Source organism: Crocuta crocuta, unplaced genomic scaffold, assembly GCF_008692635.1.
Source record: "Crocuta crocuta isolate KB4526 unplaced genomic scaffold, BGI_CrCroc_1.0 scaffold48, whole genome shotgun sequence".
NCBI lineage: Eukaryota > Metazoa > Chordata > Mammalia > Carnivora > Hyaenidae > Crocuta > Crocuta crocuta.
This window is the reverse complement of record NW_027533089.1, coordinates 5,336,218-5,354,524: the sequence shown is the minus strand read 5'-3', so window position 1 is coordinate 5,354,524 and position 18,307 is coordinate 5,336,218. Positions and strand designations below refer to the sequence as shown.

The 18,307-nt window shown below is 32.5% G+C and overlaps 1 protein-coding gene across 2 annotated transcripts in view; it reads right to left on the bottom strand.

The window, feature by feature from the left end:
• DPYD (dihydropyrimidine dehydrogenase) overlaps positions 1–18,307 on the bottom strand; it is an 805,636-nt gene that overhangs the window by 699,642 nt on the left and 87,687 nt on the right. The window lies entirely within an intron of this gene.

Genomic DNA, 18,307 nt, shown 5'->3' with positions numbered 1-18,307 from the left:
TTGAACTGATTTTTCTAAGAGTTTTTATTTTTTAATTATAATTCTAAATATATTTTTATATGTAAAACTAACTTAATCTTAAATGAGCCTAATAAGTTTTGAGAACATAATGCAATATAGAACTAAACTTTAGACTAAAACATATCCATGAATATTTTGGCATATTAGGCTTTATATAGAACTTAGGTAATAAAAATCATTAGATTTAGGATTTTAGCTAATTTAACAAAGAGAAAAAGTAAATAACAATGTGTTCTTTCCATTTTAAGTTATAAATACATACGCTGTATTTGAGAAAATTACAGACCTTAGATTAAGAATTCCCAACGTGTAAGAATTAATTTAAAAACTATTGATATGTATACTATTTTTATCCTGATTTATTTTAAGTTAGCCAAATTAAGGCAAAGATCCTTTTAACAGATAGTTATATGCTTTTACAGTGAAAATCTTGAAAATTATAAAATACATCTACAACAATTTGAATTCTGAATAACAGTACTTTTTTGGATACATAAATTGCAAATATCATCTCTGGCTCTATGTCTTGTCTTTTCATTTTTTCAGTAGTGTTTTCCATGAAGAAAATATATTATTTTTAATGAGGCCCAGTTTATTTATTATTCCTTTATGGTTAATAGTTATTACCTTTTGTGTCCTCTTTCAGAAATCTTTGACTTCCTCAAGGTATGATATTATATTTCTATATTTTTTCATAAAACTTTATTATTTTTGCATTTCACATTTAGATGTTCAATCTTCTGGGATTGATATTTTCATAAGATGTGAAATGAGAAATCACACCATATAAGTAATCAATTAAATCAGTACTAATTATTGAAAGAACCATCATTTTCCCACTAAAATTAATCTTTTCCATAAGGTAAATTACAGTGTATATGTGATCTGTTTCTGGAGTCCATTATGACCCACTACTCAATTTCCTATACTTGTGCCAGTTTCACATTATTTTAATTACTTATACCTATAAAAAATAAAGAGCTCCTACAAATAAATATAAAAAAGACAAACAGCACAATGAAAATAAGCAAAAACTAATATAAACACTGTATAAAAGAGAATATCCAAAACTGCTAATTAAAAAAAAAAAAAACCAATATGCTGAATATCACTACTCATGAGAAAGATGCAAATACCATTACTCACTGTGAAAATGCCTAAAATGTAGATCATATAGCACACTTTTGAGTATAAAAGGCAACTGAGGCACTGCTGATGGAACTAAATTGCTACAACACTTTGTAAAGCTTTTTGAAGTATTTTCAAAAGCTGAAATCATGCCTAGGAATATACCCAGAACAAATTTATAATAGGTTCACCTAAATTCATGTACAAAAATGTTAATAGCAACATTATTCAAGATGGCCCCAAACCAGAAAAAAGTCAAATATCCATCAAGGTGGAATATATAAATAGGTCATTATATATGAATACAATGGAAAACTACACAGCAATAAGAATGAACAAACTACATGGGGCACGTGGGTGGCTCAGTCAGTTAAACCACTGACTTCAGCTCAGGTCATGATCTCATGGTTCCTGAGTTCAAGACCCATGCTGGGCTCCATGCTGACACCTCAGAGCTTGGAGTCTGGTTCAGATTCTGTGTCTCCCTGTCTCTCTGCCCCTCCCCTGCTTGTGCTGTCTCTAAAAAATAAAAAAAATAAAAAATAAATTAAAAAAAGAATTAAAAATAATATTAAAAAATAGGCAAAATTATAATGAATAATCCAAAAAGGAAAAAGGAAAACATTTACATGAGAATAAAAAATAATAAATATTCCTGAATGAATTTAACAACAGAGGCATATGATTTGTGCACTGAAAAGCACAACACCTCAAGATAAAAATTAAGGAAGACAAAAATAAATGGAAAGACATCCCATGTTCATGGATTAGAAGACTTAATGTTAAGATGGTACTACTTCCTAAATTGATCTAAAGAGTCAATGCAATTCCTGCCAAAATCCCAGCTGACATTTTTTTGCAGATTTTGCCAAGCTGATCTTAAAATTCAAATAATAACAAAAGGGACCAGAGTAGTGAAAACATTCTTAAAAACAGAAGTGCAAAGTTGAAGGATTCATTTCTTAATTTCAAAACTGACACTAAAATTAAAGTAATCAAGACACTGTGGTACTAGTGTTAAGAATGGAAACACAGAGCAACATACATCCACAAAAATATTTGTATACAAACGTTCATAATACTGTTATTCATAACAGACAAAAAGCAGAAAAAAGCCAAAAGTCAAAAAGCCAATAGAATCATATACGTGGTATACTGATACAACAGAATATTACTTGGCCATAAAAAGGGAAGTTCTGATACATGCTACAATATAAATATACTAAGTGAAAAAGCCAGATACAAATGGCCACATTGTATAATTCCATTTTTATAAAATGTCCAGTATAGGCAAATCCACAGAGACAGTAGGGAGATCAGAGGTTGCCAAAGACTGGAGAGAGTGGAGGTAATGAGTGCTAATGGTACTGGGGTTTCATGGGGGACATGAGAGTGCTCTAAAATAGTGGTAAAATAGGCACCACTCTGAGTATATAAAAACTACTGAATGATACACTTCAAAATGGCCAACTTTATGATATGTAAATATATCTCAATAAAGCTCTTGCTTTAAAAACAGGCAAAACTAATCAAGATGTTAGAAGCTGGTGGATACTCCTACAGTAGACAAAGGACAGTCTTGTGGGGCATTGTTTAATTCATTTTGTGAAAAATATGGAATTGCCCATTTAAGATCTATTTTTCAATATGTAATCACAGTGCAATAAAATGTTTTTAGAAGAGAGTTTGAATTCTGGTTAAGAAATCATAATGCCTCTGTGTGTGTATGTGTGTCTCAAAATAACTAAATAAACTTAAAAAAAGGAAGGTGCTTGGGTGGCTCAGTCATTGAGTGCCCTATCTCTTGACTCTGGCTCAGGTCATGTTCTCATGATTTGTGAGACTGAGGATTGAGCCCGGTATCAGGCTCTATGCTAATAGCAAGGAGCCTGCCTGGGATTTTCTTTCTCCGTCTCCCTGCCCTCCACCCCCCCACCCCCATCAGCACTCTCTCTTTCTGGGTGTTTCAAAATAAATAAATAAACCTTAAAAGATAAAATTTTAAAAATGATAAAAAAAGAAAAAAGAAATCATAATGCAATCATGTAATACTACAGTTAAAGTTTGAAAAGGCATATACAGAAGTNAAAAGAAATCATAATGCAATCATGTAATACTACAGTTAAAGTTTGAAAAGGCATATACAGAAATTCAAAATATCTAACAGTAAATATTAGCTACCAACCAATAATCATAAAATAACATTTTATAATTTATTAAAATTTTCAATGAAAAAGCCAATCTTGTAATGGAGTCTAACATCCTTATTGAAATTAAATCGTAACTCAGATTATAATAAAATGTTGAATAAAATAAAATTCAACAAAATGTTAAATAAATGATCTTTTAAGTTACAATTTTCAAAAGAGCTTCAGTTAAGGGATATATTTCTTTTGAATTTAAAATAATTAAAAAAGATATTTTTTAAGTATTTGTGTATTTTATTTTGAATATGCTGGTTTTATTTTAATGTCTATTTATTTATTTATTTTGAGAGACAGATCATGAGCAGGAAAGGGGCAGAGAGACAGCAGAGAAAATCCCAAGCAGGCTCCACCACTGTCAGCACAGAGCCCGATGCAGGGCTCGAACCCATAAACCATGAGATCATAACCTAAGCCAAAACCAAGAGTCAGTCACTTAATCAACTGAGCCACCCAGGCATCTCGAATATGAAATTTTCTTAATAGAATACAATAAGTACAAGGAATAAAAGAAATTTAAATATAAAACAGGATTTTTTTCAATACTTCTTAAATTTTTCTATTAAATATGCACTAAGATTTTTTTCCTCCTAAAATTGTTTGCCATTGAGTTCATGAAACTTTTCATATTTCAAATTATCTAGAATATTTACAATCATCACTAGGTTTTCTTTACTTTTGCACACCCAAGGAGAAGCATAACAATGTACACACAGTAATAAAAAAATAAAGCCATGAAATAAATACAGTTATATCGATTTGCTACATGCAGCCTACAACATAGCTTAATGTTAACAACTGCTACTCAACTATTGCCTTTTGGGGCAAATGAATACCTAAAAAGATCCAAACACAACTACTAGGTATATGATCTTTGGAATATACTATTTTTAACCTTAATATAATTGAACTTAATAATATATGACAAGTATCTATCTATAATTCTAAACACATCTCATCATACAATTTTTTAAATTGTATAATATTCCAGTGTATCCATCTGCTATCATTTATTTAGCCAATTTCTTTTCAGTTTGTTAATGATATTATCAGGATAGGAATAGATGGCTGAAAATTAATTAAAAGCTTATAAAGTATTTTAAAAAGAAAAATAAATGTTCATTGACTGAGATTATTCTGGTGTAACTCAAATTTTCTTCACCTAAAATGCATTCAAAGTATATGACTACCATATTCTATGGTATAGTCAATGACTACTCAAATTCAAGGTTTCTAACTCTAATTTCATTCATTTTCCCCAATTTAACCATTAATAGAAAACAATGCATATTTTCTCTTTGGCCATATAATTCTACTTACTGCCTCTGCAACTAGATTTGCCATCAACCCAACTCCCATCGATATAGATGAATCACTACTAAGGGTTACATTTAAATCTTAAAATGAAAAGTTTCATCAACTTTTTTTTTTCAAACCTTACTTGATTCTTGATACAGAAAACAGCACTTATCTTTAATTCGATGCTTTCTCCAAGGATGGTTTATAAATCAGATGTGGGAATAAATATTTCTATTTAATTGCTATGAGTATATTTGTGAAATCTCTAATTTTAAATATATACATACATACACACATACACATATATATGTTTCTATTAAATGGAGTTATTTCACAGAAATAAATCTGTCCCTTGATAGGATAATTTTGTTTTGTATGGTTGAAAATCTTTGAAACTTTGCATTTACTAACAGGGATTAACAAAATCAAACACTGTATCTGAATCTCTTTATTTAAAAACAAACGTTTTGAATTAGGGCACTGTTTTTAAGGCCCACAATGCTATAGGAAATGTGAGATTTAATTGTTAAAACCCATGGAAGAGCCTGATAATTGCACTACTGTAATTAAGAGAGAATTTTAAGATCTCAGTTTAGCCATTTAAAGTTACTCCCTAGACTAGAGCAATAATGCTCATGGCAAAAGTCACAGATAACAAATATTTAAGGCAGCCTGCTACAACAGTGTGATAGTAGCTTTAGAATCAAAAGCAAACACAGATGAAATCCACAAAAGCCTCTTGTCATCCCAATATCCATGTATGAAGTACCCTGGGAAAAGCTGTAAAATACAATGCAATAAAAAAAAATCAGCTTTTACTATTTCTTATAATATATAAATCCTTTCCCAAAAAAGTTAATCTGATAAATTTTTGATGAAAATTAAAAGGTCATTTTACAGTAAAATCCATGGGTAGACTACCTTTTACAAACAGAATTCTTGTGGAAATTTTCCTTTTTCAGATTTATATTTTTTTAAAAAATATGTGTTTTCAAAATCTCCCATGGGTCCAGATATATACAACAAATGCATTTGCCTCCTTTCCTATGCAGTGAATTGAGAGGATAAAGAAAAAATAATTTGTTTGTTTCTTCTGGACCTGAAATCTTTCATGACCTCCCTCCTCTTTACCACTCTCACTGAAATTTTAATGTTTATTTATTTTTGAGAGAGAGAGAGAAAAGATAGAGAGCACGAGCAGGGGAAGGGCAGAGAGAAAGGGAGACACAGAATCCAAGGCAGTGATTTTATCTGAAGTGGTTAAAATTACATATTTTGCCATAAGGTGGAATGAAAACTCAAAATGAGTATTAGGTTGACTAAAAGAAAATAATGCTCTATGTGTCACACTCCCTGGGTCTGCACAAAGTTTAATGGGCCCAATAGATTAATAAAGAAAAAAAGTAAAACCCTGTAAGCATTTAAATGGTCTGTTACCTTCACCAAAAATACTTCTGTGTCCTGAAATGGAAATCAAATCCAATATTTTTTTTCAAGGACAATATTTCAAAGAAGAGATATATGAGTTTAATTATAATTCAGACAAACATTATTCTTTTACCATAATGAGAGAACCATCTCCAGCCGCTAATATCTTTATCTGTGCATCCTATCCATAAATAAAATTAAGCATCAGATCCACTGGGTGAGAGGCAAGCAGACTTACTCTTATATCCACCATTAAGAACATGTCTCTAACATTAGGGCCAGCTATAAGTAAAGTGTAGTCAGTGTCCTATGGAAGTCTATTCTTGTCCTAGTTCACATGAGTATGATTCTGAAAAAAATTATAAACTTATTTTTTATGTAACAAATATCCTACTCTGTTGTTCAATGTTGGGAATTCTATATTGTAGGGCAGGACTATCCCAGAAGACAATTTCAAGTATAAGTAAAACATGGGGGACTTAATTTCCAGGGTACAAAAACCTTCCAAATAATTCTAAAAAAATTACCTTGTCCATGGTGATGACTTACATTTCCTTCTTTTCAAGTGCCTAATAATTTCCTTTGATCAAGGTAATTGCATGAGAAAGCTGCAACCATCACAGCAGAAGCAAGCAAGTATTTGTAGGAAAGAAAGAAGGGAAAGGCAAAGGGTGAATAAAAGGAACAGGGGACACACAGACAGAATGAATCAACAAACTATCCTCAAATCAGGGGCGCCTGGGTGGCTTAGTCGGTTAAGCGTCCGACTTTCGCTTGGGTCATGATCTCGCGGTTCGTGGGTTCGAGCCCCGCGTCGGGCTCTGTGCTGACTGCCAGCTCAGAGCCTGGAGCCTGTTTCAGTCTGTGTCTCCCTCTCTCTCTGACCCTCCCCTGCTCACTCTGTCTCTCTCTCTCTCTCCTAGAAATAAATAAAACATTAAAAAAAATAAAAAAATAAAAAATAATAAAAAAAAACAAACTATCCTCAAATCAGCAAACACAAGAACAAGAAAAATCAGTGACGAGATTCTGGAACAAGAGGCAGGCTATGAGCCTACAACTATGACACATGGGAAAAATGGAAGGACATGAAAGATAGTGGATTGAGTGCGGACCAGGTTTGCTATTTGCTAGAGCAAGCAAAGGTTATCCCTACTTAATTAGTAGGAAACTGGAAATTCCTATCAGCATCCATGGTAAACTTCATAGTTTTTTGGCATATAAAAATGAATTATAGGGGCGCCTGGGTGGCTTAGTCAGTTAAGCGTCCGACTTTCGCTTAGGTCATGATCTCGCGGTTCGTGGGTTCGAGCCCCGCGTCGGGCTCTGTGCTGACTGCCAGCTCAGAGCCTGGAGCCTGTTTCGGTCTGTGACTCCCTCTCTCTCTGACCCTCCCCTGCTCACGCTGTCTCTCTCTCTCTCTCTCCTAGAAATAAATAAAAACATTTAAAAAAATTTTAAAAAAAGATGAATTATAGTAAACTAGCCAAACTTGGGGACCTCTGTGTTAGACACTTTTCTAGGAGCTTTGCCCATTTAATCTTCACAACAACAAAGATATCCATACTTTACAAATGATGAAACAGGCACGGAGAAATTAAGATGATTTTCCCAAATCATACAGCTAGCAAGGGAGCAAGGGATACTGAGATTTGAACCCAACTAGTCTGTCCTCAGAGCTAGACTCAAATCCCTTTGAGACTGCTTCAAAAAAGTAGGCTGGATAAAGTGAATATAATAAATTTCTGAACAGGTCCTCCCCTAGGTGTTAGTTGTGAAATTTAGACACTAGACTATATGGATAATAATAGTTTACTAGTAAGGTGGGCCTAAGTTCTTAAAGAATTCTTATTTCTGTCTAGATGTGCTATCCTTTAAAATGTAGAAAAATAAGGAATCCAAATACACATGTTTAGGCCAAATTAACACCCATAAATATTTTTCATGTAACAGTCTTTATTTGGGTCTGTGACACCACTGTGACAAATATAATGAGCAATTAAATCCCCAAGTGCTCAGATTTTGGCAGCAATTAAAGTACAAACTAGAAACTAACCATCAAAAAGAACTGGCTTTGGAGGCCTCCTGCCAAAGGAATCCCCATGGGTTGAGGGAAGGTCTAGAGTTTCAACTGTGATAGATTTTATAGTGTTTTATATATCATCTGTGTTAAGAATTGTATAAAAGTGTAATAAAACAAATAGAGTATCAGTAGCAACATGGAAACAAAATAACACACAAGGAGATCTCTAAATGTTAAAAAATTTAAATAAGATTACTGAGTTATCTTTGCTTAAACTATAACAAATGCAACCAAATATCTACTGATTCATATGCTAGATGGAGCTGGAAATAGGCAACAAAGTTAGCAAATAACATTATTAAATTAAAAAAAATCAGGATATTATCATACGACTTAATTTCCACAGGACTGCATTTCCTTTATGAAATAATCACAGTAACTAAAACTAAATAGGTTGGATCTAATATTTACATACTAACCTACATTCTAAAAATTAGAAAACTACTTTTAATAAATGAAGAAACTTAGCTCTGTTATTAGTAAGGTCACAGAGAGTTGATGGCATAGCTACTGAAATTAAGTCATAATTACCAAATCATAAAACCTCAGGTTAATCAATTACATTTCAATTCAGAATAAATTCTTGAAATTCTACTATGCCAGGCATCATACTAAGCACCAGGTATATAAAGATAAATAATTCCCCAACTTAATCACAATCTAGTGAGAATACAGAGAAGAGAGAGGAATTCATTCTCTTAGAACAGAGATTTCTAGAGGTTTACTACTTCTGATTCCTTCACATGTCTTTGAAAGGGATCAAATGTTTCAGATTAAGAAAAGAAAAAAGAAAAGAAGACTAAGGTAGTAGAACTGACTTTAGCCTCAGATTGCAGTGCTATTGCCTGCCTACTAGATATTTGTCCTTAGGCAGGATATTTAACTCAGTTACTTACCTTCTAGGGCTGTAGGGATATCTCTATGCCCCTATTCAGCAGGAAGAAGTTACAGAAGATAAGACCTTCCACCCTCAGTAGCCTTAAAGATTTAGGGGTCAAAGTTGTTCAGTGGGGAAAATGATGGGAGATAAAGAACAAAGGTCGGACTTTGTTGCAGTTAGTAGTCTTCTGGCAGGATTCCTGAGGCATACAGATTTAACATTTCTACATCTCCCTCAAAGATTTCCTTTAATGTTTTACCACTATAGCTTTGCTCTGGTTAGTGTTACTTCTTTCTGATAACTATAAACATCACCCCCCTCCCACAAACAATACATGACAGGAATCATCCTTCAAACATCTACATACGATATATATCTGAATGGTCTCATGACTAATATCTAACTATACAATAGAAAATAACCTTATCTTAACCTTAGCCCTTCAAGGTCCTGGAAGCCTTGCTTCCAAATTTATTAGATATTTACACTATCCCTAACTCCCATTAACAAAAAAGTATATAACCAGTCACTCTTTACAATACCAGTGTAGCTCTTTCTATCCACGGATACTGTCCCCATGCTATACTAAAAGCACTTTTTTGCATGGAAAACAAAACAAAAAAATTAAGTAAGATAATATACGTAAATCATTTAATACACTGAATAAGAGCTTTTAAATAAACGATGAAAGAGGAGGAAAAGAATAAAGAGAAGGAAAAGTATCTATTACCCAGGATAACCCTAGGGGATCAGATATAATAAAGTGAGGTAGAAAAATGTGTGTCTTTCATGTTTTCCAGGTGATTGTTAGAAATAGTAAAAAAAAAATACAGTCCTTATGGGAAAAAAAAAAGATTTTTAATTTTTTAGTCACAAGACCTGTGAGAATATAATAAAAATCATGATCCTTTCCACTTAAAAAATTAAATATTCACACACATGTACCATATTTAAAAAATACAATTTTGAGGCGCCTGGGTGGCTAAGTCAGTTAAGTGGCCAACTTCGGCTCAGGTCATAATCTCTTGGTCTGTGGGTTCGAGCCCCGCATTGGGCCCTGTGCTGACAGCTCAGAGCCTGGAGCCTGTTTCAGATTCTGTGTCTCCTTCTCTCTCTGCCCCTCCCCAGATTGTGCTCGGTCTCACTCTGTCTCAAAAATAAATAAACGTTAAAAAATTTTTTTTAAATACAATTTTTTTTAATGTTTTATTTATTTCTAGGAGAGAGACAGCATGAGCAGGGGAGGGTCAGAGAGAGAGGGAGTCACAGACTCTGAAACAGGCTCCAGGCTCTGAGCTGGCAGTCAGCACAGAGCCCGACGCGGGGCTCGAACCCACGAACCGTGAGATCATGACCTGAGCAAAAGTCGGACGCTTAACCGACTAAGCCACCCAGGCGCCCCTTTAAATACAATTTAAATTCAATAAGGTAATTTATATGAGGCAACTATGTTCCATGTCCAGTGCGAGAATTGTTCTATATATTAATCATGCATTAATGATCATTACAAATCTCGGATGGTTGGAAGCCTGCAACATACTATATTTTGAAGGACCTACAGGGAATTATCACCAAGGAGGGCACAAATCTTAGGGAAGCAATTATAAACACATTTTAAAATCTGAAGAATTTAAATAACATACTCCAAGTTCTACTACATCTCTAAGGTGATTTAACATTGATTAACTTAAAAGTTTTCTTTAGACAATAAGGTAAATTGGGAAAAGATAATACCAGTGCTAATGATTCTCATATAGTTAGACATTCCTAAGGTCTAGGTTCTTGTAAACAATGAGTAAATTAGGTGAACTTATTCTTTTAGTAAAATGTTATATTTTAATTTTGGCACTCAACAAAACTAGCTCAACTGAAGTTGTCTATAAGTCTAGTAAGAAATAATGATTATATTCAGATCTTTTAAAATTCTAGATGAACATTCTAATACCAATATACCAGTTCTAATCATGAGAATCATATTTCAATAGATAATTACTTTTCCCTTTGGTATGTCTTAACTAGTCTAATCCTTTCAGGGAACATTAAGACATAATCATATTTAGCTAATCTCATTTCACTAATGGTGGCCAGCTTACAGTCAGGTTCTGTCTAGGAGAATCTTGAATCACAGTGAAAGGGAACATCTCAATCTGCAAATACTCCCTCATCGAATGAAGCTATCAATGAAGATGATCAAAGTAATGACACCCACCTTAAAGTACTGTTGTGACAATAAACTAAATCATCTGTGTGAAAATATATTCTAAACAAGAAATACCTTTATAAATGGACAGAATAAATCTCATTTCCAAGTTCATATTCTCAATCAAAATGTTTATTAATTACATCTACTTTGAAATATGTTAAGATTTTAACTTTCATTCATACTAAGATTTAAATAATCTTTTAGTACTTTTCCAAGATAGCAAAAATAGAAATAGTTCTGCTGCAGAAGCCAATCTGTTGATCATTCATTGTTTGTATCTACGGGAGGTCAACAAAATTTGAGATTAAGACTTTTTTTTTAATTAACACACAGTTCTTTACATAATGCATGGTTATGTTTTGATTCTCACATGGTTTACAAGATAATAAAGTGAAACACAGTATCATTCTTTTAACAAATAATGTGGAGTACTGTGTAGCAAACACCGCAAATCTCAAATCACCACAAAAATCACCTTAATATATGCTTTTTAGAAGATATTATTTACTTGCAAACTTAATATTCACAAGGGAGGTGCTTTCAAAGAGCAATTAAAATGTTATATATATATATACATATATATATATATTTATTTATTTATTTATTTATTTTAGAGAAATAGCATGAGCAGGGGAGAGGGGAAAAGGAAGGAGGACCAGGAGAGAGAAAAAGAGAAAGAGAGAGAGAGAGAGAGAAAGAGAAAGAGAGAGAGAGAGAGAGAGAGAGAGAGAAAGAATCTCAAGCAGGTTCCACACCCAGAACAGAGCATGAACCTGAAGATCATGACCTGAACCAAAAGCAAGAGTCACTCAACTGACTGAGCCACCAAGGCACCCCTCAAAGAGCAATTTAAATAATGAAAATCTACAATTTCAATAAAAGAAGTTTGCTCACTTTCAGGTTCTTAATGACCCAACCAACCAATCTCATTTCCTACCAGGCTTCCTATGCTCAATTTGCTTCAGTCACAGTGCCTCCTTGCTGTTCCTCCTACACAAAAGCACCCTTTCTCCTCAGGACCTTTGCCCTCTGCCTGAAATAGTCATACTCCCCGCCCCACACACACACACAATTCACATGGCTTAATCTCTCATCCCATTCAGGTTTCTGTTTAAATGTCACTTCTTTAGAAACATCTTCCATGACCACTGTCTAAAAATGAACCCACCTTCATTCTCTGCCCCTTTGTCCTACTTTACTATTATTCTTCATAACATTCATTATACTTAACATATTATGTTAAAGTATTTTTGAAATACTAACTATACATTCCATGAAGATAAGAGACATTTTCTTGTTTGTTAATTTACTGCTGCACTTCCACATAGTGGTTAACCATTAAAGGTTTGCTGAATGGACGTTCTAGGAACTTCTACATATATTTAGTCATAGATATATTTAGTCATAGACAGTCATAGATAGTCATTTATCCATAGATGGATAAGATTCTACCTTCAATTAAAAGAAGAAAGTGAAGTCACTGAAGGCAGCTAACTATCCTACATCATGGTCCAAATTTGGTTCTTCAGTCTGTACAAACTAACAGAGTTAATTCTGTCAGTCCCTGACAATGAGTCTGCTTTTCATTCTGACTCCCACTAACCAAGTTAACCGAAACAGATGTATAAAATGAGAGTGCAAATGTACTCAATTATTACATGAAATTGTTACAAGGACCAGGCTATTGTGATAACATGATCAGTGAAATTTAACTTTTAGGAAATTCAGCATAGACTGACAAGTAAAATTCAAATGTTGCCTAGTGAGACTAGATTCTAATCAAAAGTAATCAGAAGCTTTTAAGTTTTTTTTTTTCAAAAAGATTGCATCGAGTTTGTTACACTCAAATATTCTTTCTGGTGGAAAAAAAAAACAATCAAAATCGCAAAGAAAATTATTTACAAGTCAAATATACCAAAAAAACAAGGACTTCCAAATAACTACTTTACAAGTTGCTAATATAGTGAGAAAACAGCATACAAAAACCCTGAAAATTCCAGAAACTGTTGGTGGTTACAGAATCTGATAAAAATAAGAAAAGAGGGGGAAAAGGCTGTATTATAAACCAATCTATATTTGTATCAATTTCTCCAGATTTAGATTCAATTCCCATTTCACTTCCAGCCTCCCCCATTCCAATTCAGCTTTAATGATACCTACAAAATAGTATGTTTGTATATATTTTTTTGATGAATGGCAAAAACCTACCGGCCAAATTCACCTTGCTATGTTCAGTGATGCAGTGGAAGATAGGCAGAAAGCTAAAGAAGAATTGGATGTTTTGATCACATTATCTGTCTCCTAAGCTTGTCTGTGTGCACTCACTTTTATACACTTCTTTAGTACTGGGGTGGGTACAGACGAGAGTTAGCAGTACAGGTTAGCTCCCTGCTGGCAATTCCTTGTTATGATCTTCAAATGAATGAGAGGACTCCATGTACCTTCAAATGCCCTTTGGTGGATATTTTGTGCCCTGCTATATTAAATGAGGCTATTATGAGAAAACTAATTCCAAGAAGATCAAAACTTACCCAAAAGGTAGGACTTCAGGTACAATATATTTATGAATTAGCTTCTATAAAATGTCTTTCTACCAAAACAGAATATTAAACTCATTTTTCAATACTAATAAATTCACAGTACCAAACACTTCATATATTGGCTGATTTGTTATCATACAGAAGAACTGGTGCCAACACTGAGCAATCTATCTTAAAATGACCATCAGCCACCTAACCCAACAGCTATTCGCCAGATGGAAACTTAAAAGGAAAATATTTACTAATAGTCTTTACTAAATCAGTATTAATTACCACATCACTGAATTAATTATCACCACTAGAAAATCATAGGTTTTTCTAGTTCTGTAGGATATTAAACTTATTCTAGACTTAAAATTGGATGTAATCTGGAGGCTTTAAATTTAAAACAATCCCTTCTCCTTGGGGAGTCTTTCTCCGAGGTAGTAGGCAATCCTGGAACAGGTGCCATCTGATGGGATAAAGAAAACTTTCGGGGTAAGGATGAAGGGGTACAAAGTAAAAACAATTCCAGTATTACTATTCAGGACATCTGTGGTATGTCTCTGCATCTCAAAAACAATTTTCGATAGTTAAAATTTTCATCTAAAGGATTATTGTTGGGAATATTACACAAGAATGCTATACAAATATCTCATTTACTGAATCCAATGTGTTTGTTCATGCATTTATTAATTATGTAGAAAACACATTATTCCTTGCGTTTAACAATTAGTTTATAGTATGGTTAATTTAGTCAAAATCTACAAAAGTCGACGTATACCACAGAACTTTGTAAATGCAACGCATGATGTATTATAAAAATACTTTACAGAGTGGGTAAGATGTAAAGTTAGGCCCTAGGTATATTCACAGACATGAACTTTTCTCTAGTACTGAGGACCACTTATTTCAATATTTTATATTAAATATAATCATTAATAGCTGCCTATGTATCACTTTAATCTATCTCAATTCCCTTGTCTATAATAATGCCCCTTGAGATAGGAATAAAGTGAGTGAATTCAAATAGGCAGGAGGAATTTACTAGATTAGAATACTGACATTTAACAATCTTCAGTGCATCACAAATTTTAAATCATATCACAAAGAAAAATATGCAAACCAATTAAACGTAAACCTCCATTAACAGTACCTAAATTGATTAACTAATTTTTGTTTAAAAAGGAAAAATGTGTCTAAGGTATCCCTATAAGAAGTTATGGAATGCTTATCATCAAATAGATATCAAACAAATAAGAAAACCTAAAATAATATTTCTAATTATTTATCTTTCAAATCACTGGTGCATGTTAAATGTGTGAGGAAAGAGTAATAGAACCATTTAAGTTCTTGCATTAACTTAAAATTCAGGAAAGCAATCACTTTTAAGTTGCAAAACATAAAGCCTTGTAACATCCTTTTGGTTTTGAAAAAAATAAATAAAAATTTTGCCTTTTACTTGACAGTTACTTACATAAATTTGTATGAAAAAGAGAAGTTGGCAGAGACTTTCTAAATTCACAAAAATTGTCTATTAGTCTGTTTTTAATAATTTTTCTTTGGCATGTAATCCTCTTTAATTAGATTCCATTCTCTGTTGTTTCAAGATTCCATAAACTGGTGTCTTATATACCAGCTGCTAAAGCAGGAGTTACTGTCTAAATGATATTCACAATGAGTATTTAGAAGGTTTACAATTATACCCTTGCTAATAAATTGTGCTATTTTCCCCAACAATTTTAAGTGCTAATCTTCAGAAGGCATTTTAAAATTAGCAAAAATTCTGTCAAGAGATTTACAAAAATTGTTAGCATGAAGATAATTATGTCACAGTCCTTGGACTCCATCTCTGATTGTGTGCATAAATCAGAAAATGTCAGCTGTGTTTTCCCTTAATAATTATCCTTACAGCAATATATTATAGTCTAAACTCCTATTATAATTTCTGTGTCTGGTTTCTAAAACACCAGTTATTTCAAAAGTTTGGAGCTGATTAAATAATTCATATTCTTCAGAATAATAAGTAATTTCAATCCTAAAATCTTAAGTATCAGCAATAAGTAGATCAATATGGAAGGTATAAATTCAGTGTTCATGAACTTTCTATCCTAAGAAACTAAACACTTGAATGTATCAATAATTTTTTAAAATATTGATTAGATAAAAATCTAGCATGACAGATAGTAGGCACACAGAGGTATAGATTTGAGTATAAATTCTAAGATATATTTACTATGTATTTCAATGCCAGAGGCACATGAAACAATATCTGTGTATCTCAAATATATATCAATTTATTTAACATCTGTCAATATATGATTCTCTTTCTTTCTAATAAAAATATGACTTTCATTACAAAAGCTATGAAATAAGAAATAAATTGTCTCCTTTTATTCTGATAATCATAAATTACAAGTGTGTTTTGATTTACTCTGACTAAACAGAATAGACTAAAAGATAAAATTCTGATAAAAGCTCAGTAATCAAAATAAAAACCAGTCTTAGACAGTGGCTTTATATTTAAGTAGCCATATGAGGAAGCATTTTGTTTGGTGTGTTTCTCACTATATCAAACATTTTAGAATTAGAAAGGTAAAAATTCTAGTTCTCTATACTTTCACATTGTAATTTACCAAAATGGTTGGATGTAACAGTTTAAAAAAAGTATGAGCATATTCATGGGGTGCCTGGGTGGCTCAGTCGGTTAAGCGTCCAGCTTCAGCTCAGGTCATGATCTCACGGTTGGTGGGTTGGAGCCCCATATCAGGCTCTGTGCTTACAGCTAACTCAGAGCCCGGAGCCTGTTTCAGATTCTGTATCTCCCTCTCTCTCCGACCCTCCTCTGCTCACGCTGTCTGTCTCTCTCTTTCTCTCTCTCTCTCAGAAATAAAAATAAATAAATAAATAAATAAAGCTTAAAAACATAAATAAAATAAAAAGTATAAACATAGTCAAAAACAACGAAAAAAGGGTGCCTTTATCAGGAACATTAGTTTAATGAAAAATATTTTGGGGAAATAAGTTTTGAAATATTGTCTGCCAACTATAATCAAAAGAGTCACATTTTCCATGTTACCCAATATTGTGTCCTTTCCATGAAATCTTAGAATACAAATATATATGTATATATATATGTTCATATATATGTTCATATATGTATGTATATATATGTTCATATATATATGTTCATATATATGTTCATTAAACAATTGATAAATAATGGAAACTGAGTATTATCATTAAAGAAAACATTATAAATCCTTAAGTCACATCAGGTTAACAGAACTCAGTGCTAGCCCAAAAGAGTATAGAAGCTAGAATCAGTGACTTTAGCAGATCCTTGTAAACTGATTTTCTGCCAAATAAGTCTGTAGCCTCAGAAACCAGACTTCTTTCCTGTTTGATTAAACCAACCAACAGACAAAACTCTCTCCTACGAAATAACATTTTCCACAACTTCCTTAAAAATGTGTTACTAATAAACTTATCAAGTTTTACTTTTTTTACAGTTACTCCCAAAAAAAATCACATTACTGAAAATTCTGCATTTTATAAAATAATTACATTTTTTAAGTATTTATTTTTAAGTATGTTCTACAACCAATGTGGGGCTTGCACTCATGACCCCAAGATTAAGAGTTCTATGCTCTACCAACTGAGTCAGACAGGCACCCCAAATTACCATTTTTAAGTTTAGTTCTTCTTTAATTTCAAATTTTATTTACTACTTAAATGTTCAATTATGAAATATATGTTCTTATAAATTTGGAAAAATACAATTATATACAAATTTATCATCTCTTACTCCAATTTCTAATTCCACTCCTCTATACTAGCAATTTTAGGATAATTATTATTTCTCTATAGAGGTTTCCATGCTTACATAAACATCTGGTTTATGTTGTGGTGTGTGTGTGTGTAACTGTTTTTCAGTGGGGACCACCTTTAAAAAAAGTCAGCAATTTTTTTTCAGATAACATAAGTATATGAATATCTCACCAATTAATAGACATATCAAAAATTCTAAAAACAGCTTAAATTCTGTATTTTGCTTAACAATTTCATTAATGATAAAAATGTACTTTTATCATGACATTTTATTGTTATGAGTAATAATATAGACTATTGGACAGGGGTGATGGTAATTTTTCCTAATGTGGGCTAAATTTTTCATAGCAGAAATATTAAGATCTCTTTTTTTTTCATTGTAGCGTATTATCACCAGCTAATTCACTAGGTTTATAACAATTCAAAACATAGTAGCAAAGTATGAAAGCACTAGTGACCTGAAACTGTTAATGCTGGATATTATTAATCTCCAAATGTCTGCAACTTGAGACTAAAAGATATTTTATAATTCTCTTGCTAATAATAAGAGTGAACATGTTTATTGCTTGTTTATCTTTTCTCTTTTAGATATTTCTTATGCATATCCTTTGACTTTATATTATTTACATTATAAATGTATTCCCAGACATTTGTTTATATTTGAGAAGTTTAGGGTACATTTTGCCACAAAATCATTCCTTATCAGTTTGT